Raw genomic sequence first — 23,157 nt, forward strand, 5'->3', positions numbered from 1 at the left:
TCATACAATAACAGCTATCATACGAGCATCAACGCAGCACCATTTGAAGCACTTTACGGTAGAAAGTGCAGATCTCCTATCTGTTGGAGTGAAGTAGGAGAAAGACAACTTACTGGACCAGAAATTATTCACGAAACCACCGAAAAGATCATTCAAATACAACAGCGATTGAAAACGGCCATGAGTCGCCAAAAGAGTTATGCTGATGTAAGAAGAAAACCGCTAGAATTTCAAGTGGGCGACAAAGTCATGTTGAAAGTGTCACCCTGGAAAGGCGTTGTACGATTCGGTAAACGAGGAAAGCTAAGTCCTAGGTACGTAGGACCCTTTGAAATCACCGAAAGAATTGGAGCAGTTGCTTATCGATTAAGGCTACCACAAGAACTTAGTAGTGTTCACGACACATTTCACGTGTCAAATTTGAAGAAATGTTTAGCTGAAGAGGATGTCATAATTCCTCTTGACGAAATACGAATCAATGATAAACTCCATTTTGTCGAAGAACCTGTTGAAATCATGGACCGTGAGGTCAAACAATTAAAACAAAGCAAAATACCAATAGTTAGAGTTCGTTGGAACGCTAGACGAGGACCCGAGTTTACTTGGGAACGTGAGGATCAAATGAAGCAAAAGTATCCACATTTGTTCACTGATATCGCTCATGAAACAGGTACTACTCAAAATTTCGGGACGAAATTTTCTTTAACGGGGAGGTCATGTGATGAACCGAAAAATTTCGACTAATTTAAACCAATTCTCTTTATGATTTAATATTATGTAAATATATGTATGTATATATATATATATATTATAAGATGTACAAGTAAAAACGACTTTCCTACAGTAAAACATTAATTGCTACAGTAAAAATGACTTTGCTACAGTAAAACACTATTTGCTACAGTGAAACCGTATTTTGCTACAGTGCTACAGTGAAACACTATTTACATGATTAAATGTTTCCAACATGTTAAGCAATCAAACTTGTTAAGACTTAATTAATTGAAATATGTTTCATATAGACAATTGACCACCCAAGTTGACCGGCGATTCACGAACGTTAAAACTTGTAAAAACGACATGACGATATATATATGCATATACATATGGTTAACATGAGATTATGATAAGTAAGTATCTCCATAAGTATATTAACAATGAGTTATATACATATAAACAAGGCTACTAACTTAAGGATTTCGAAACGAGACATATATGTAACGATTATCGTTGTAACGACATTTAAATGTATATATATATTATATTAAGATATATTAATATATCATAATATCATGATAATATAATAGTTTAACATCTCATTAGATATAATAAACAATGGGTTAACAACATTAATTGAGATCGTTAACTTAAAGGTTTCAAAACAACACTTACATGTAACGACTAACGATGACTTAACGACTCAGTTAAAATGTATATACATGTTGTCATAACCCGTCCTTAACCGTAAGAACGTGTTAGATAACGTATGATTTCATTGCGAGGTATTGACCTCTATATGCGACATTTTTAAAAGAAAAACTGCATATATTATACATTACAAACCATGATTCTTATTTTTGATACAAGCTTTGGACGAAATAAAGATGATTATCGTTTAGCGATAATCTTCGACTTACAAACTTTACAAATGATGATAACAACACGATTTCTAGCATATTTTACAACACAAGTTCTTGGATATGCAGTTTTATTTTTGACACAAATATGCGTACGCAAGATCCTGCTCAAATTCAACATAATGCAGCGGAAGCTTCTAATTATCACCTGAGAATAAACATGTTTAAAACGTCAACATAAAGTTGGTGAGATATAGGTTTAGTGCCGGCAGCAATATATATATATATATAGACCACAAGATTTCATATATAAACATTTTCATAAAAATATTCTAAGTGGTTGAGCACTTGGTAACCATACTTAACATTTAATCACGTCGCATATTCCCTTTAATATGAAATCTTACTACACCGTACCAAGTGTAGTCACAAAACGAAGTACTGTGCAACCGTTGAATACTGGTCGTCCAGTCCGGTTGGGGTTGTCAGGCCCGATAGATCTATCAACAGGATTCGCGTTTACAATACCGCTGTAAATATTAGTTACCAAGCTACAGGGAAGTATGCCAGTGGTACAACTCAACGTAGAATATATTATCAGTTACTTGTGTTCATAACGTAAAACATAAAATACATGTATTCTCATCCCGAAATATTTAGAGTTTAAAAGTGGGACTATGTGATGAACCGAAAAATTTCGACTAATTTAAACCAATTCTCTTTATGATTTAATATTATGTAAATATATGTATGTATATATATATATATATATATTATAAGATGTACAAGTAAAAACGACTTTCCTACAGTAAAACATTAATTGCTACAGTAAAAATGACTTTGCTACAGTAAAACACTATTTGCTACAGTGAAACCGTATTTTGCTACAGTGCTACAGTGAAAACGACTTTGCTACAGTGATTTGCTACAGTGAACACTATTTGCTACAGTGAAACACTATTTGCTACAGTAAAACACTATTTGCTACAGTGAAACCTAATTGCTACAGTAAAATACTATTTGATGTCGACGAACTAGCAAACAAAAACAGAAAAGGCGGCCATGCGATCGCATGGCAAAAACACTAAAAACTCATGCGATCGCATGAGCTACAGTAAATCGAAAAGTACTATAAAAGGTCAGTTTTGCTCGACGTTTTTTTTCATTCTTATTCTGTACTTAAAATTTATATTTATAATTTTAATTATAATTTTAATTTTAAGTTTAATAATAATAAAGTATATTCGAGGGTATTTTTAATTCGGGTTTCAAACCGTTTTAAAATAAGGAAATATTGGGTATTGTTCGGGGTATTGTTCTTGAATCCAAGGCCAACCATACAGTCGTCTACCATCATTACGTCTACGCAATTTGCCTGCAATATTGAGTCTCAATATTGAACTGTGAGTTATAGTCTCCCTTTTTAAATACTTTAAATATTTTTGGGCTGAGAATACATACAATTTATTTTAAACGCAATAAGATACAAGTACATACAAAATTCTACACTGAGTTAAACCAAAAATCCCTTAGCTTTGGTAACTAGTAGCTGCCAGTACATAGGATATGGACTAGTGGGCGCGAATAATTGTATATGGATCCATAGGGCTTGACATCCCCGTCCGAGCTAGAGCGCTAGCCTTTTAACGGACGTATGTTATTTGAGTTTAAGACACGTTGGTTTGCGTGTATTAAAACGAATGGGGTAATTATCACTATAGCGTTAAGTTTAGTTACCAGGGTGCTCTGTTACGTAGAATCTATTGATAAACTTTTGATGAAATCTTGTGGTCTATCTTTATATATGTTTATGACTCGAGCAATTAAACCTATAACTCACCAACATTCGTGTTGACTTTTTAGCATGTTTTATTCTCAGGTCCTTAGAATGTTTCCGCTGTGATGTGCTTGTTGCCTGCATGGAGTCTCTCATGCTTTGTACAAAGTTTATTGCAGTCAAAATAAAACTGCGTTGTGTAATAAATAATTGGACTGTGATGTCAACCTGTAAATTAAAGACTTATGTATTTCGGGGTTTTGCTTATACCTAAGCACTCGCCCACATGTTTATAACTTTCTATGTTTAGAAAGTCACTTATTTTAATGAATGCAATATTTTATCAAAACGTATCATATAGAGGTCAAAACCTCACTGTGGAATCAATGATTAACGTGCCGCGTCAATAGCGATTTTGACGGGTCGTTACAGACTATATACTCACTTTCGTCTTGAAGATATATATAATTTGACTTGGTATCCGGTTGATATCACGAACCTATCCATATATAATATATCAATACCTTTTCTTTTTAAACAAACGTCACATATATATACTTGTTATACTTTTAATACTTTTAATAATTCCTTAGTCCGTAGTTAGCAGTTCGTTGTTAGTAATTCAATTTTAATGGTTCATTTTTAGATGTTTAATATACCCGCAATGAAATTAATAAAACCCCCAACGAAATAAATAAAACCCCATCGTATATGTATTGGTCGAGATTAATCTTGACCCATGGTACCGGTGTTGTCAAATGACGTGTTGCGTACATAAAGTACCGGTGTTGTCAAATGACATGTTGCGTACAATCATGGGATCTTATGATTAATCTTCTCGTATTGTTTACGGGTGATCCTGAACCATATAAAATTAAATTATGAGTATATATATATAAAATATCATGTTATTTTAAAAAGATGTGATTTATTTAATTTTCTCCAATTATTTTCGTAGCTAAACTAGTCTTAGATATCCGATCTCGTTTTGGTCATAGTTTCTTCGTTACAACTCCGTTTTCGTTGATTCAACTTGTCACTTCCTTGGATCGAGTCCCTCTTTAAGACTATGAACTGTAAATACCTTAGTTTGTATTCGAAATCACAGGTCATAGGTCAAACTTTAGTGAAACTTATGAAGTTAATCATTTTCCATCATGTAAACAACCTTAAATGATTATTTTTCTAAAAATACTTATACTTTGAGTTAAATCATGAAATTTTTATGTGTTATCATATTCATAGTAAAAATCATTTTTCCAGAAAATAAACCTCCAATTCAAAGTTTAAGATGGTTTTTAATTATCCAACCCAAAACAGCCCCCGGTTGCACTCCGACGTCATAAATTCAGTTTTTAAGGTGTTCTTTGAAAAACCAAGTTATACCTTGTTAAATTAGCATATATTTATGATATATTACAGGTCTTGAAGTATTTTAAAAGTTAAGTTAGAAGGATCTATTTAGTTTGCAAACAAGTTTGAAAACATTCAAACTATGTTCTTGTTGTTAAAATTTTATACCACAAAATAAGATAGCTATATATATATGAATCGAATAAGGTTATGAACATAGATTCTACCTCAAGTTCCTTGGACAAGGTTGCTGTAAAAGAGGAGTAAAAAGCTAGAACCAAAAGGGTGATGGAATTGGATGAAAGATTGGAAGTAAGTTTGTGTTCTTGGAAGGATTTCTTGAAGTGTTTTTGTATGGTTTTCTTATGGTGATTAAGTAAGGTTTTTGAAGCTAAATGATGGGGAAAATGCTTGGAGATGATCAAGTATGAAGTTAAGAGTATTTTGAGAGAGAAATGGAAGTGTAAGTATGAGAAAATGGGGTGAAGAAATGGTGTGCATGCATAAAAACGTTTTTAGGTTATAAAGGAAAAAAAAATACCTAACTTTGTTTTCTTGCTAAATAATTCATGCTACTTGACAAATGGTTGATTCCACATGTTTCTTAATCATTTAAGGCTGCTAAGGAGCAGATTTTTATTGGTATATACCAATAGTAAATACATCTAGAAGCTGCGTATGATACGGGTACATATACTCTAGGTATACGTATAGAAATCTTTGAGAAAACAGAACGAGGATTCAAATATAGCTATCTTTTGTAAATATACTTATATTGTTTTATGTATGTAAGCCCTTTAAAAGTGATTAAATACATTACTTATACGATATATGTATAAACATTATAGGTTATAAGTATTTAAGTCAAATAACGTTACGTATGGTTATCGTTTTGAAAACTTAAGTTAGTAGTTTCAAAATATACTTATAACTTATTGTTATTAATACAAAATGAGATATTAAAACATTCTTAGATCATGTTAAATATGTATATATACATATATATACACAAACGTATAATTATCATATATTGTATAGTTCGTGATATCATCGGTCAAACTAGACGGTCAAACGTTGTGTAAAACTCTTTTCGAAAACATAAGTCTCAACAATTTGGATTGCTTATCATGTTGGTAAGGTTTAATTTATGTAAATATTAATCTTATAAGTATAGAACGATCGAAAAAGTGCGGGTCGTTACACATGTAGTGTATTTAGATGTATTAAAATACTTTTGGAAGACTTCAAGACATATATCAAAACACTCATACTTAACGAAAATGGTTACAGTTACTTTTCCATTCTTTTCTTTCATCAAGAATTCTAGTCGTATTCTTACCCGTATTATACACAGCTTCAAAACGTACTTACTATGAGTATATACCAATAGGAACTAGCATGGGATTCCAATCTTGATTATGTCATGTATGACTAATCAATTTTAACTTATACCATGAGCTAGTCAACTAACTAGAACTCCTTTTAACCCCACTCACCACTAACCAATTACCACTCATCATTCACTCCATTTCACTTCCAATTCTCTTTCTAATTCTCTCTCAACACACACACACACACACACACACTATTATGAACGTATTTTTCCAGTAGTTAATCATCATCTTCATCAAAAATCACTTCAAGAATCAAGCTATAATCATCATAGGAAGAACACTTCAAGAACACTTCAAAAATCCCTTCAAGTTTACTAATTTACTTCCAAGCTTTCTAATCCATTCCAAGTAATCATCTAAGATCAAGAAACCTTTGTTATATACAGTAGGTTATCTTTCTTATTCAAGGTAATATTCATATTCAAACTTTGATTCAAATTCTATAGCTATAAACTATCTTAATTCGAGTAAAAATCTTACTTGAACTTGTTTTTGTGTCATGATCCTACTTCAAGAACTTTCAAGCCATCCAAGATCCTTTGAAGCTAGATCATTTCTTGTCACTTCTAGTAGGTTTACCTACTAAACTTGAGCTAGTAATGATGTTCATAACATCATTCGATTCATATATATAAAACTATCTTATTCGAAGGTTTAAACTCGTAATCACTAGAACATAGTTTAGTTAATTCTAAACTTGTTCGCAAACAAAAGTTAATCCTTCTAACTTGACTTTTAAAATTAACTACACACATGTTCTATATCTATATGATATGCTAACTTAATGATTTAAAACCTGGAAACACGAAAAATACCGTAAAATCGGATTTACGCCGTCGTAGTAACACCGCGGGCTGTTTTGGGTTAGTTAATTAAAAACTATGATAAACTTTGATTTAAAAGTTGTTATTCTGAGAAAATGATTTTTATTATGAACATGAAACTATATCCAAAAATTATGGTTAAACTCAAAGTGGAAGTATGTTTTCTAAAATGGTCATCTAGACGTCGTTCTTTCGACTGAAATGACTACCTTTACAAAAACGACTTGTAACTTATTTTTTTGACTATAAACCTATACTTTTATGTTTAGATTCATAAAATAGAGTTCAATATGAAACCATAGCAATTTGATTCACTCAAAACGGATTTAAAATGAAGAAGTTATGGGTAAAACAAGATTGGATAATTTTTCTCATTTTAGCTACGTGAAAATTGGTAACAAATCTATTCCAACCATAACTTAATCAACTTGTATTGTATATTATGTAATCTTGAGATACCATAGACACGTATACAATGTTTCGACCTATCATGTCGACACATCTATATATATTTCGGAACAACCATAGATACTCTATATGTGAATGTTGGAGTTAGCTATACAGGGTTGAGGTTGATTCCAAAATATATATAGTTTGAGTTGTGATCAATACTGAGATACGTATACACTGGGTCGTGGATTGATTCAAGATAATATTTATCGATTTATTTCTGTACATCTAACTGTGGATAACTAGTTGTAGGTTACTAACGAGGACAGCTGACTTAATAAACTTAAAACATCAAAATATATTAAAAGTGTTGTAAATATATTTTAAACATACTTTGTTATATATGTATATATTGTTATAGGTTCGTGAATCAACCAGTGGCCAAGTCTTACTTCCCGACGAAGTAAAAATCTGTGAAAGTGAGTTATAGTCCCACTTTTAAAATCTAATATTTTTGGGATGAGAATACATGCAGGTTTTATAAATGATTTACAAAATAGACACAAGTACGTGAAACTACATTCTATGGTTGAATTATCGAAATCGAATATGCTCCTTTTTATTAAGTCTGGTAATCTAAGAATTAGGGAACAGACACCCTAATTGACGCGAATCCTAAAGATAGATCTATTAGGCCTAACAAACCCCATCCAAAGTACCGGATGCTTTAGTACTTCGAAATTTATATCATATCCGAAGGGTGTCCCGGAATGATGGGGATATTCTTATATATATGCATCTTGTTAATGTCGGTTACCAGGTGTTCACCATATGAATGATTTTTATCTCTATGTATGGGATGTGTATTGAAATATGAAATCTTGTGGTCTATTGTTACGATTTGATATATATAGGTTAAACCTATAACTCACCAACATTTTTGTTGACGTTTAAAGCATGTTTATTCTCAGGTGAATACTAAGAGCTTCCGCTGTTGCATACTAAAATAAGGACAAGATTTGGAGTCCATGTTTGTATGATATTGTGTAAAAACTGCATTCAAGAAACTGATTTCGATGTAACATATTTGTATTGTAAACCATTATGTAATGGTCGTGTGTAAACAGGATATTTTAGATTATCATTATTTGATAATCTACGTAAAGCTTTTTAAACCTTTATTTATGAAATGAAGGTTATGGTTTGTTTTAAAAATGAATGCAGTCTTTGAAAAACGTCTCATATAGAGGTCAAAACCTCGCAACGAAATCAATTAATATGGAACGTTTTTAATCAATAAGAACGGGACATTTCATTAGGGGTAATTTGGTCTTTTGCGTGTAGATCAGATTGGAGCATTAAATCACAACCACTTATCCATTTATTTCATTTCCTTTTCTCTTTTCTTTCCAATTACTCTCCCAAAACACAAAACCCACTTAGTTTAATCTTGAGATTTGAAGGTGAAGATTTGTAAATCAAACCTAGGAGCAAGAATTAAAGTTGTTCTCTTTGTTGTTAGCTACAAGAAGATATCTTGGTAAGTTCTAACTCTATGTTTCGAGTTTTAATTAGTTATGCTAGGGTTTTGGTTCATTTGGAACTTATGTGACCCACTTGGGGTTAAAATGGGTGAACTTGGGTTGTGTTGATGAAAGGAAACCCTAAGTAACTATAATCTAGGGTTTGGAGTTAAGATTTGAAGTTGAAAGTGTTAAATGGGTTCTTTGTCACTAATAAACTTGTTAATGATGATGAAAATAGTTAATGAACTAAGTATGACTAGTTTGTGAGTCAAAGTGTTAAAATGAGTCAAAATGGGTAATGTTGACCTAGTTTGGGTGAGATGGGTATGAATTACCCTAGGTTGTGCTAGTTAATGTTAATAGACTTTAAATCACTAGCTTTAGTGATTTAACATGAGTCTTGGCCATTTATGGGCGGTGTTGGGTGTAAGTGAGCTAATAAATGCTAATGGGTCATTAAATGCTCAAAGTATAAGTAATGTGGTAAAAGCCATTAGTTGTGTATTGAATGTGTACCTATGTATTAGGTACTTTGCTCGAAGTGTACGGAAGCATTTGAATCACCACCAAAGTATTAAGGTGAGTGGAATAATTATATATGCATGTATATGATTTATTTGCTTGTGGGGTATGGGTTAAAGTTCGATGTTGACGATACCATACCCTAGAGTATATTATGTTGTGGATGAGGGTTTAAAGTTCGTTGTTGACGATACCTCATACGTATGGACTTAAAGTTCGATGTTGACGATGCCATACGTTTATTATAGTGACATTGATGAGGGTTTAAAGTTCGTTGTTGACGATACCTCATATGTGAGTTTAAAGTTCGGTGTTGACGATACCACATTAATATAGGCGAATGGGATTTTAGTTCGATGTTGACGATACCATTCGTTGGGCTAGCCTTGGGATCTTGAGTACTATGGATGTTGTGAACATCACCGTTATACTTGTGTTTTAGCATATTGTATTGTTGTGTTATATGCTATTGTTATACTAGCCTTGTTATCGTGGTACTTAGCGTTATACATGTGAAAGGTATGCTAATTATGTAACTAGTATGTATGCGGATTTGGTAAGTGTTTGCAAGTAAGTAGGTTATATATATGTATGTATAATTGTTGCACTCACTAAGCCTTGCTTACCCTCTCGTTGTTTACCATTTTATAGGTGCCGGCTTGGACAAGGGTAAGGGCATACGTTTAGACTAGTGGTCTCCCGCTTATGTTATCGGGGGGTGCTTTTGGTGTTAGTTTTTTTGAAGTTGGCCTAACGTTTTGGGTAGTTTAACCCCAAACCGTGCTCGAGTGTCGTTTGGATTATAAACTATCATTGTAGTGGGTCAACCTTGTATAAAACTTAATCAATGGCCTTCGTGCCTTTTGTAAACATTTAAATTGATGTACGTTTAAATGGAACTTGTGGAATGGTTTACATATTTAATTGGCGCGTAAATGTGTATTATATAAAAAAAAAATTTACTCGTATGAAATACGGGTTGGGTTGTTTCACATATATACACACCTACAAACAAGCCAAAACATACATACATACATACATACATACATACATACATACATACATACATACATACATACATACATACAATGATACACATAATAATATGCTAATAATAGTAACTAGTAATAGTAATAATAGTAATAGTAATATGTAATAACAATAATGGTGCTATAATAGTAGAATTAATAATAATAATAATAATAATAATAATAATAATAATAATAATAATAATAATAATAATAATAATAATAATAATAATAATAATAATAATAATAATAATAATAATAATAATAATAATAATAATAATAATAATAATATTATTATTATTATTATTATTATTATTATTATTATTATTATTACTACTATTACAAATTAATAATAATAATAATAACAATAATAAAGTCACTGAAAGGAAGAAAGTTTTCAAGCATAGTGTCACGGACTTATCTCGATAAGCTCATGTGCGGCACTTAGTCTCTACTAAGTCAGCCTTACTCGGACCTTATAACGATTCAAGTAACCAAAAGAAAGAATATTATAGAACAAGTGGAATTGAAGAAAATACTTATATTGCTTGAGAATGCTTTACAAGAGAGAATGTTTGAGATTTTAGGTGTGGTGTGCCAAATGAGACCACCCCTATTTATACTACTTCTAACACAAAATGGATGGCTAAGATTAATCTAAATCAATGGTTAGGATCTAAGTACTATAAACTTCAAGTATATACATGGAGATAGATATTTCCATGAACATTCCATACCATTCCATGGAAGAACTCATGGGAAAGTTCTAGGGAGCTTCCATGATGTTCTTGGGCCTTCCATGAAGTTCTTGGGTTAAAACCCTTAATTGGGTCATAATCTTAGTGAGTTGGGCCACAAACTTATTGGGTTGTGACATTCTCCCCCACCTAAGCTCGCGACGTCCTCGTCGTGTGATCCTCGTGATACTTCTTGATTTTGTCTGTGAACTGCCACAATAAGTCTTCGGCTTCCCAGCTTGCTTCACTATCGGGCAAGTTACGCCACTTAACCAGGTATTCTCTATAGCTCGGCACACCTCGTCTCCGTACCGTTCGATGCAACAAGATATCTTCCACTTCACGATCGAACGAAGTCGCAACTGCCATTGGTGCTCGTTTGGAAACTCCTCGTTCTGGGTCTTCCTCGTCCCCATGATAAGGTTTTAGAAAACTTACGTGGAAGACTGGATGAATCTTTAACTTGGGCGGTAGTTGAACTCGATAAGATACGTTCCCAACACGTCCAATTACCGGGAATGGGCCTTCATATCTCCGGATCAATCCTTTGTGCACCTTCCTAAATGTTTTGAATTGTTGAGGTAAAAGCTTTACCATCACCTGGTCCCCAACTTTGAACTCAACATGTCGTCTTTTCTCATCCGCCCATCTCTTCATTTTCTTGGCCGCCTTATCTAGTGATGCTCGCGCCAAGTCGGCTTGTTCGTGCCACTCCTTCATCGTTCTATAAGCGGCTGGGCTGCTTCCATCATATGAAGCGGCCAAAGCATTCGGGGTCAATGGTTGGCGTCCTGTCACCAACTCAAAAGGACTCTTCCCCGTGGACTCACTCCTTTGCATGTTATAAGAGAACTGAGCAATATCAAGAAGCTTAGCCCAATCATGTTGATTTGCACTTACATAGTGTCGAAGATAGAGCTCCAATAGTGCATTCACCCTTTCCGTCTGTCCGTCTGTTGGGGATGAAAACTCGTGGAGAAATTCAAGTCCGTCCCCATGATCTTGAACAACTCCGTCCAAAAACGCCCTGTGAACCTCGGATCTCGATCACTTACTATCACATGCGGTATCCCCCAATACTTCACCACATTCTTGAAAAATAGTTTTGCGGTTTCATCCGCGGTAACTTCGGATGATGCGGCTATGAAGGTACCATACTTAGAAAACCGGTCTACCACGACTATAATACTCCCACACCCTTCCGACTTAGGTAAGCAAGTAATGAAGTCCATGGAAACACTCTCCCATGGTCCTTTCGGTGTAGGTAGCGGCTGTAATAGTCCTCCTGGTTGGCGTTGCTCTATCTTATCTTGTTGGCATATTAGGCATGTTCGCACGTACGTCTCTACGTCGTCTTCCATCCTTGGCCAATAATAAGTGCCTTCTACTAATGCCAGTGTCCTCTTAATACCTGGATGACCAGCCCACTTTGAATCATGACACTCCTTCAAGATTGTCCGTCTAAGATCACCCCACTTAGGCACATATAACCGGTCTCCTTTGGTGAATAATAGATCACCCTTGAGCCAAAACCTTCGCGTTTTCCCATCTCGAGCCAATCCAACAAGGTTTTTGGCTATAGGATCATGCTCTAATCCCTCCTTTATACGATCTTGAAGGAAGAATTGTGGTTTTGTGATCGCTGCAAACTCCGCCTTACGACTTAGGGCATCAGCTACCACATTGGCCTTCCCAGGCTTATACTCCAACACATAGTCAAATTCGGCTAGGAAGTCTTGCCAACGAGCTTGTTTGGGACTCAACTTCTTTTGGGTTTGAAAATAACTCGTTGCCACATTATCCGTCTTGATCACGAACCTTGATCCCAAAAGATAATGCCTCCATGTCCTCAAACAATGAACCTCCGCCGTCATCTCCTTCTCCTGCACAGTGTACTTCCTTTCCGCCTCGTTAAGTTTCCGGCTTTCGAATGCGATCGGGTGACCCTCTTGCATTAGAACTCCTCCAATAGCAAAGTCCGATGCGTCTGTGTGTAACTCGAACGGAATGGTCACATCCGGAAGTCTCAACACCGGTTCTTCCATGACCGCTCCTTTCAACTCTTCAAATGCTGCTTGACATGTCTCATCCCACAACCAAGCTTTGTTCTTTTTTAACAATTCTGTCAATGGAGCCGCTTTCGCCGAGTATCCCTTGATAAAATGACGATAGTAGTTTACTAAACCAAGGAAAGATCGTAAATCAGTAACCTTGGTTGGTGCCTCCCACTCTTGGATTGCCTTGATCTTAGCCCCGTCCATCAGCAACTTCCCATCTTTTATTCGATGTCCAAGAAATTCCACCTCTTTTAATCCAAATGAGCATTTCTCTAGTTTCACATACAACTCATTATCCCTTAGTACTTGGAAAACTTGTTTCAAGTGCCTCACATGATCTTCCATGGTGTCGCTATATACGACTATGTCATCTAAGTACACCACGACAAACTTGTCGAGGAACGGGTGGAATAATTTGTTCATCAAAGTACAAAATGTGGCAGGGGCATTGGTTAAACCAAAGGGCATGACTAGGAATTCATAAGCGCCATACCTCGTCACGCATGTGGTCTTAGCCTCATCTCCTTCGGCAATTCGGACTTGATAATATCCCGATCTCAAGTCTAACTTGGAGAAGTATCTCGCCTTCCCAAGTTGATCGAACAAATCAGCAATAAGTGGGATTGGGTATTTGTTCTTGATAGTTACCTTGTTAAGTACCCGGTAATCTATACACATCCGCAAGGACCCATCCTTCTTTCTTTGAAATAGTACCGGAGCACCATACGGGGATTTTGACGGTCGGATGTATCCCGCATCCAGCAACTCCTTGAGTTGTCTTCGCAACTCCTCCAACTCGGGTGGTGGCATTCGGTATGGGGCTTTGGAAGGTGGTTTTGATCCCGGCTCCAACTCGATCGCATGGTCAACCTCCCTCCTAGGTGGTAACTTCTTTGGTAACTCCTTGGGCATGACATCCTTGAACTCATCGAGAACCTTCTCAATTTCCTTGGGTACCTCTAGTTTTCCCTTATCTTCGACCGTCTCTTGCTTTGCTACCGCTAAATAGCATGTCTCATTCTTGTTGTACCCCTTCTTGAATTGCATGGCCGAAAGTGACTTGGATGCACTCTTGCTTCCACGTTCGGTTGACACCATACAAGTCTTCTCACCATCCAAGATACACAGTGAATTAGCAAACGGCATAGGAAAACCGCGTACCTTATCTAGGAACTCCATCCCAAGTACCAACTTGAAGTCGTCCATAGGCACGACTGAGAGATCAATCATTCCTTCCCATTCTCCAATCTTCACATATACGTCTTTAGCCACCCCACTAATCGGTCTGGCACTCGTGTTCACCGTCTTCATCATGCCACTCTCTTTTGTTTCCTTAAGTCCTAGCCTTTTGGCTTCATCGGTGGAGATTAAATGAATTCAAAATTTTCAAAATTTTTCAAAATTTTCAATTAAATGAATTCAAAATCATGTTTATACATATTTATGAACAATAAAACTAGGTTTTAACACCGAAATTATTGTTACCTCGGAAAGGACATAAATTGAGAAACAAATTAAAATGTTAAAATTCATTTAAAATGGAATAGAGGACGATAAAAAGAAAAATAAAAAGCCAAGTGTGGGAAAATTTACCAAGTTATTTTAAACATATGTCACATATATCTGTAACAAATAACTGAAAATACTTTTGCTTTGGACTAAACTAAACTGTTTTACCCGATGAAAGAAAAGAAGAGATGGATCTACACGATGAATCAATTCCATCATTAAAAGGAAGTCAAGTCTTCCGAAAAAGACACGCGCTTCTTGATTTAGGTCATGAAGTTGTCGTTCAGACCAGCTGTAGGTTGACGAAAAATCTAGAAAAGTCATCACTAAAATCAGCAGGAAATCCACGGACCTCAGCATTAAACAGGGTCGCCAAGTGGTCAGATTTATCCTAACCATGAGAAGGATTTATCTCGTACAATGGGGGGGCACCATGCAAATTAGCTGGATAAGACTAATGAATCAGATCCCCAGAAAGGATAATCTCCTTAAAGATTAAAAATCAGCTTTTAAGACTGATATTACTCAATCCTAGAGATTGACCTTAAAGATTGAGAATTCAAACTCATGGAATTCAATGATATCTAAACTCGAGCTTGAACGAGAAAATATTTTGATCAAAATTACAAACCGATTTGTTTTCTGAAAACCCTATTTTCAATGCGTTCATTACCATTGAACGTAAAATCCTAGGAATTCACCTGGAATTCATTAGGTCACCTGAACCAAATCGGGTGTCAACCGTAAGAACGGTGGTTGCATAGTGGTCAAAGACAGGACCTTGTGCCAAACCGACAAATTTTAAGGGTGAGCTTTACTATTGCTCCTACCAAGGATAGTAATTGCGTCCGACACGTTATAGACCACAATCAAAAGCATGTCACGGGACATTGCCTTAACAGTTGCTTGTTCAACGCTTTCCTTTCAACCGGACGGTAGTTTGCCGAAAGGTAATATACGGAACAAGTAAACTGGACGTGTTGCTTTCCTAATACAAGGTTAGCAAGTGGGTGACACAAAACCGCAAGTTTTGAGCTAAAATTTTCAAATCTGAAACCCACCAACCCCACAAAAATATTTTGCAAACACCGGTAAAGGGTTATTCCGGAAAACTTATCTAGGGTAAAAACTAGATTTAATTTTCAAAAGATCAAATGTTTTCATAAAGATCCAATTTCCTTAATGGATCTAAATTTTTATAGTCATGTGGGACTGTAAACCATATCATTACTACCATTGTTTATACCGCCGTATAGAAATCACTGATGTACAAAGTGTGAAGAATAAAGAAGTGATTCTAGTATTTCAAGACAATATTGCTTGAGGACAAGCAACGCTCAAGTGTGGGAATATTTGATAATGCTAAAAACGAACATATATTTCATAGCATTATTCCTCAAGAAAGACAAGCTTTTAGTTGCAATTGTTCTATTTACAAGTGATATTCGTTTAAATAATAAAAGGTGAAGACAAAAGACAGATTCGACGAATTGAAGACGCAAACGACCAAAAAGCTCAAAAGTACAAAAGACAATCAAAAAGGTTCCAATTATTGATAAGAAACGTCTCGAAATTACAAGAGTACAAGATTCAAAACGCAAAGTACAAGATATTAAATTGTACGCAAGGACGTTCGAAAATCCGGAACTGGGACCAAAGTCAACTCTTAACGCTCGACGCAACGGACTAAAAATTACAAGTTAACTATGTATATAAATATAATATAATATATAATTAATTATATTAATTATATATATATTATATTTATATATATAAAACCGTCGGCAGAGAAAACTCCAAGGACTGAGCTGTAATTTCTATCTCCGCGACTCGCGGAGTTTGAAGAGCATTTTGCCGCGAGTCGCGGAGCCCCAAAAATCAACTCTGGCTATAAAGCCAACCGAATTCTGATCAAAAATCATCATCTTTTCTTCCTCATTCATACGTAAAACTTATATATATATATATAATTTATATTTTAATTTTAATTTTAATTCTAATAATAAGGGTATGTTAGCGAATGTTGTAAGGGTGTAAGTCGAAATTCTGTCCGTGTAACGCTACGCTATTTTTAATCATTGTAAGTTATGTTCAACCTTTTTATATTAATGTCTCGTAGCTAATTTATTATTATGCTTATTTAAAACGAAGTAATCATGATGTTGGGCTAATTACTAAAATTGGGTAATTGGGCTTTGTACCATAATTGGGGTTTGGACAAAAGAACGACACTTGTGGAAATTAGACTATGGGCTATTAATGGACTTTATATTTGTTTAACTAAATGAAAGTTTGTTAATGTTAATATAAAGATTTACAATTGGGCGTCCCTATAAATTACCATATACACTCGATCGGACACGATGGGCGGGGTATTTATATGTACGAATAATCGTTCATTTAACCGGAAACGGGAATGGATTAATAGCCACTAGAATAATTAAAACAGGGGTGAAATTACATTCAAGGGTAATTGGTGTAATTGTTAACAAAGTAGTAAAACCTTGGTTTACACGCAGTCGATAACCTGGTGTATTCATTAAACAAAGTATTAAAACCTTGTTACAATTCGAATCCCCAATTAGTTGGAATATTTATCTTCGGGTATAATAATAATTTGACAAGGACACTTGCAATTTATATTTATGACTGATGGACTGTTATGGACAAAAACCAGACGGACATATTAAATAATCCAGGACAAAGGACAATTAACCCATGGGCATAAAACTAAAATCAACACGTCAAACATCATGATTACGGAAGTTTAAATAAGCATAATTCTTTTATTTCATATTTAATTTCCTTTATTTTATATTTAATTGCACTTCTAATTATCGTACTTTTTAATTATCGCAATTTTATTTTATCGCATTTTTATTATTCGCAATTTCATTATCGTTATTTACTTTACGCTTTAATTTAAGTCTTGTATTTATTTTATATTTTACATTAGGTTTTAACTGCGACTAAAGTTTTAAAATCGACAAACCGGTCATTAAACGGTAAAAACCCCCCTTTATAATAATAATATTACTTATATATATATTTGTATTTTTATAAAAGTAAACTAATATAGCGTTGAGCTTTGTTTAAAGATTTCCCTGTGGAACGAACCGGACTTACTAAAAACTACACTACTGTACGATTAGGTACACTGCCTATAAGTGTTGTAGCAAGGTTTAAGTATATCCATTCTATAAATAAATAAATATCTTGTGTAAAATTGTATCGTATTTAATAGTATTTCCTTGTAAAAAAATAATACTATTTTATATACACCTCGCTTTGACATCAAGTATTTTTGGCGCCGCTGCCGGGGACTCATCTTAAACGCCGGAAGCGCAACGCTAATATAAAAAAAAAAATTTAGTTTACTTTTATTAAAATTCGTTTTGTAAAAATACGTTTTAAATATTCGAAAAATATAAAAAGAAAAAACAAAAATATATGTATTTTTAAGATTTTGTTAAATATTTAAGTTTTATAAGTTTCTTTATTTTTATTTTAGTTTATAAAAATATAAGTTTTATTTTAAAATCTTTTATTTATTAAAAAAAACAGAAAACAGAAAATAAATAAAAAAAAAAAAATAAAGAAAACGCGTAAAATTTCAAACCTGTCAGCTGAAATTCTGAACCCCGCGACTCGCGGGGTTTTCTTTATAAATTGCCGCAACTCGCGGAGCTTGTCTGACACGCGAACAAATGCCCTAATTCAGCATTTATTACGGATTTTTAATTATTATTATTATTATTAACCCTAATTAATATTATAATTAAGTTTTATTTTAATTTAAGTTTTATTTAATTTATATTTTAGTTTAAATAAGTTTAATTAAATTATAAAATTAGTAGTTTTATTAAAAAATTAATATAAAAATAATATTTTTTATAAAAATTGTACTTTTTACAACTTTTTGTATATTTTTATATTTTGTACCTTTTTAATCGCTGTAGCATAACTTTTGTATTTTTAGCTCATAATTAATTTTAAACTTAGTTTTTGCTTTAGTTATTTTTACTCCTAGATTTTTAGGCTTTGCCGTAGAATTCCTTAAGTGCTTTTTCTTTAGACTAAGATTTAGGTGCTTTAGAATTTTGCGACGCCATTTTAAGTTTTAGTTTCTTTTTAAGTTATTTCCATTTGGGATTTAGTTTTTCCTGTAAGCTTTAATATTTTTAGACCTTTTACTATGTACCAATTATCATTCCAATTAGTAATTTCAATTTGCGATTATAATTTTAAGTTAGTTGTAGTAATAAGGTTAGGTTAGTAAAGTATTTTTAAGTTTTGATAAGTTTCTTTTATTTTTTTTCGTCACCTTTTATTTTTCAACCATTTTTTTTTTCTTTTTCGACCTTTTGCGACGAACTCTTTTTCTTTCTTATTTCTCGATATTCTAGTTTTTAGGACTTAGAATTTTTTCTACTTCTTATCTAAATTTCTTAAAATTACGAAAATTTATTTTAAGTGGTTAAATTGATAGACATCAAAATTTTCTGGTTCGTAGTAATAGTTGGATTTGTACGTGGACCGGGTTATTGGAGCCAAACAGTCCTCAATTATATTGAGACCAAACGAATCCTGCCCCTCTGCTGCATCTTTTGACTATTCGAAACGTGGGCAAAATCAGAAAAGTCTATTGATTGGATAACTTATTATAATTTTTCTTTCCTTTTAAAAACTAATAGGATATTCAGTGAATGCACCGAGCAAGACGTTCATCACCTTTTGTACGTTCACCACCTGTAACTCGATCAAGACATCGTTTAACAAATATAACCGCCGTTGATTTTTCTTTAGAATCGTCATCCAGTCAACCAAGTACTTCAGTTCAAATTTCCGATAATCCATTTTTTGAACCCAACCTCACAATTGAGAATCCAGAGAATATTCAGGAACGGTTCATAGATCCTGAACCATTAAACTTTCCTCCGGAACCACCAATCATTCAAACAGAGATTGTTGAGGAACGAACCATTAAAACAGAATCATCTAGTGATACCGATTCAACAAATTCAATTATGGAGAATCTAGAACCTCTAAGTATGGAAGACCGAATGAGAGCTAAACGCACTGGCCAAGGTCACGCAATTACTCATCCAGACATTAATGCGCCAGATTATGAAATCAAAGGACAAATTCTACACATGGTGACTAATCAATGCCAATTTAGTGGTGCGCCGAAGGAAGATCCAAATGAACATCTACGTACCTTTAATAGGATCTGCACACTATTTAAAATACGAGAAGTGGAGGATGAACAGATATATCTCATGTTATTTCCCTGGACTTTAAAGGGAGAAGCCAAAGATTGGTTGGAATCGTTACCTGAAGGGGCGATCGATACATGGGATGTTTTAATTGACAAATTTCTTAAACAATTCTTTCCTGCATCTAAAGCCGTAAGACTTCAAGCAGAAATTGTTACGTTCACACAAAAGCCAAATGAAACTCTATATGAGGCGTGGACAAGATATGGAAAGTTGTTAAGAGGATGTCCGCAACATGGTTTAGACACCTGTCAAATAGTACAAATATTCTACCAAGGATGCGACATCACTACAAGGAAAGATATAGATATAGCAGCTGGTGGTTCTATTATGAAGAAAACCGAAACTGATGCTTACAAAATTATTGATAACACTGCTTCCCACTCACATGAGTGGCACCAAGAAAAAGATATCATTAGATCATCTAAAGCAGCTAGAGCCGATTCTAGCCATGACTTAGATTCCATTTCCGCAAAGATAGATGCTGTGGAGAGACGAATGGAAAAGATGACTAAGGATATTCACTCAATACGAATTAGTTGTGAGCAGTGTGGAGGACCACATTTGACAAAAGATTGTCTCAGTATTGAATTAACAATGGAACAAAGAGAGAATATTTCATACATAAACCAAAGGCCTGGAAATAATTATCAGAATAATTATCAACAGCCAAGACCGATTTACAATCAAAACCAGAATTATAACCGAAATATTCCATACAACAACCAACAAGGTCCTAGCAATCAACAAGTATCCAATAATACTTATAATCAGCAAAGACCGAATTTTCAAAACAAACCACCACAACAAATCGATGATAAAAAGCCGAATTTAAAAGATATGATGACGAAGCTAGTTGAAACTCAAACACAGTTTTTCACATCTCAAAAACAAACTAATGAACAAAATGCTCAAGCATTTAGAAATCAACAAGCTTCTATTCAAAATCTGGAACAAGAAGTAAGTAACCTAGCAAGGGTAATAGGTGAAAGGAAACCGGGAAGTCTACCTAGTGATACAAATACTAACCCACGAAATGAAACAGCTAAAGCCATTACCACAAGAAGTGGTACAACACTTAAACCACCTGAAATACCTGTAACTTCTGATGAAACTATTCCTACTCCACAAGAACCACAACCTGATCAAGATAAGGAAAAAGAACCGGTAGTTGAAAAGGTTAATGAAGATAACACAGTTAAGGATAAACCTTATGTTAAACCATACCAACCACCACTTCCTTACCCGAGTAAAATGAAGAAAGAAAAACTTGAAGCCGAGCAATCCAAATTCTTGGATATGTTTAAACAGATAAATGTAAATCTTCCTTTCATTGATGTAATTTCAGGAATGCCTAGATATGCTAAATTCTTGAAAGATCTAATCACAAATAGAAAGAAAATGGAAGAACTCTCGGCTGTTACTATGAATGCTAATTGTTCAGCAGTGCTGTTGAATAAGATACCAGAAAAATTATCTGATCCAGGAAGTTTCACAATTCCATGTTTTCTGGGTAGTCTTAGTTCAATAGAAGCATTGGCAGACTTAGGTGCTAGTATAAATCTAATGCCGTATTCACTATACGCTAAACTAGACCTTGGAGAATTGAAACCAACCAGAATAAGCATACAACTAGCCGATAGATCAATAAAATATCCTAGAGGGATAATGGAGAACATGCTAGTTAAAGTTGGTACTTTAGTATTTTCAGTAGATTTTGTTGTTTTGGACATGGAAGAAGATTCTCAAGTTCCTCTCATATTAGGAAGACCATTCTTAAACACGGCTAAAGCAATGATAGACGTGTTCGGTAAGAAACTGACCCTAAGTATAGAGGATGAGAGTGTTACCTTTTCAGTTGATAGAGCAATGCAACAACCACAATCTGCAGATGATACATGTTATTATATTCAAACTATAGATGCACATGCAGAATTATTAGAAGAATTTCCAGAATTACAAGGAACAGGAGAATGTTCTTTAGGAGAAGGTAATGAACCAATTGATGAAGCTGAAATGTTAGCTACACTTATAGCTAATGGATATGAACCAACAACAGAAGAAATTCAAATGCTAAAAGAAGAAGACAGATATCGATATAAATCATCGATAGAAGAACCTCCGAAATTAGAGTTAAAGCCACTTCCAAACCATTTGGAATACGCTTATTTACATGGTGAATCTGAATTACCTGTAATAATATCGTCTTCTCTTACTGAAAATGAGAAATCACAACTCATTTCTGTGTTGAAAGCTCATAAACCAGCCATTGCATGGAAGATTCATGATATTAAAGGAATAAGTCCTTCGTATTGCACACATAAAATCCTTATGGAAGAAGGTCATAAAACGTATGTGCAACGCCAACGAAGACTAAATCCTAATATGCAAGATGTAGTTAAGAAAGAGATTATTAAACTGCTAGATGCAGGTTTAATTTATCCAATTTCTGATAGTCCATGGGTAAGCCCAGTTCAATGCGTACCTAAGAAGGGTGGCATGACTGTCATTACAAATGAGAAAAATGAGCTTATTCCTACTAGGACTGTAACAGGATGGCGTGTATGTATTGATTATAGAAAATTAAATGACGCCACCAGAAAAGATCACTTTCCCTTACCTTTTATAGATCAAATGTTGGAAAGATTAGCCGGAAATAGTTACTATTGTTTTCTAGATGGATTTTCCGGATATTTTCAAATTCCAATAGCACCCGAGGACCAAGAGAAAACTACATTCACATGCCCTTATGGTACTTTTGCTTACAAAAGAATGCCATTTGGACTTTGTAACGCCCCTGCAACCTTTCAAAGGTGTATGATGGCGATTTTTCATGACATGATAGAAGAATGCATGGAAGTATTCATGGATGACTTTTCAGTCTTCGGTGATACATTTAAATCATGTCTAGTTAATCTGGAACGAATGCTAATTAGATGCGAAAAATCAAATCTATTACTTAATTGGGAGAAATGCCATTTCATGGTTAAAGAAGGCATCGTTCTTGGACATAAAATTTCAAAAGAAGGGATTGAAGTGGATAGAGCTAAAGTAGATGTAATTGCTAAACTTCCACATCCCACCAATGTTAGAGGAGTTAGGAGTTTTCTAGGGCATGCCGGTTTTTACCGACGTTTCATAAAAGATTTTTCTAAAATTGCCACTCCTATGAATAAACTCCTAGAAA

This window comes from Rutidosis leptorrhynchoides, chromosome 3 (genome assembly GCF_046630445.1).
Source record: "Rutidosis leptorrhynchoides isolate AG116_Rl617_1_P2 chromosome 3, CSIRO_AGI_Rlap_v1, whole genome shotgun sequence".
Taxonomy (NCBI): domain Eukaryota; kingdom Viridiplantae; phylum Streptophyta; class Magnoliopsida; order Asterales; family Asteraceae; genus Rutidosis; species Rutidosis leptorrhynchoides.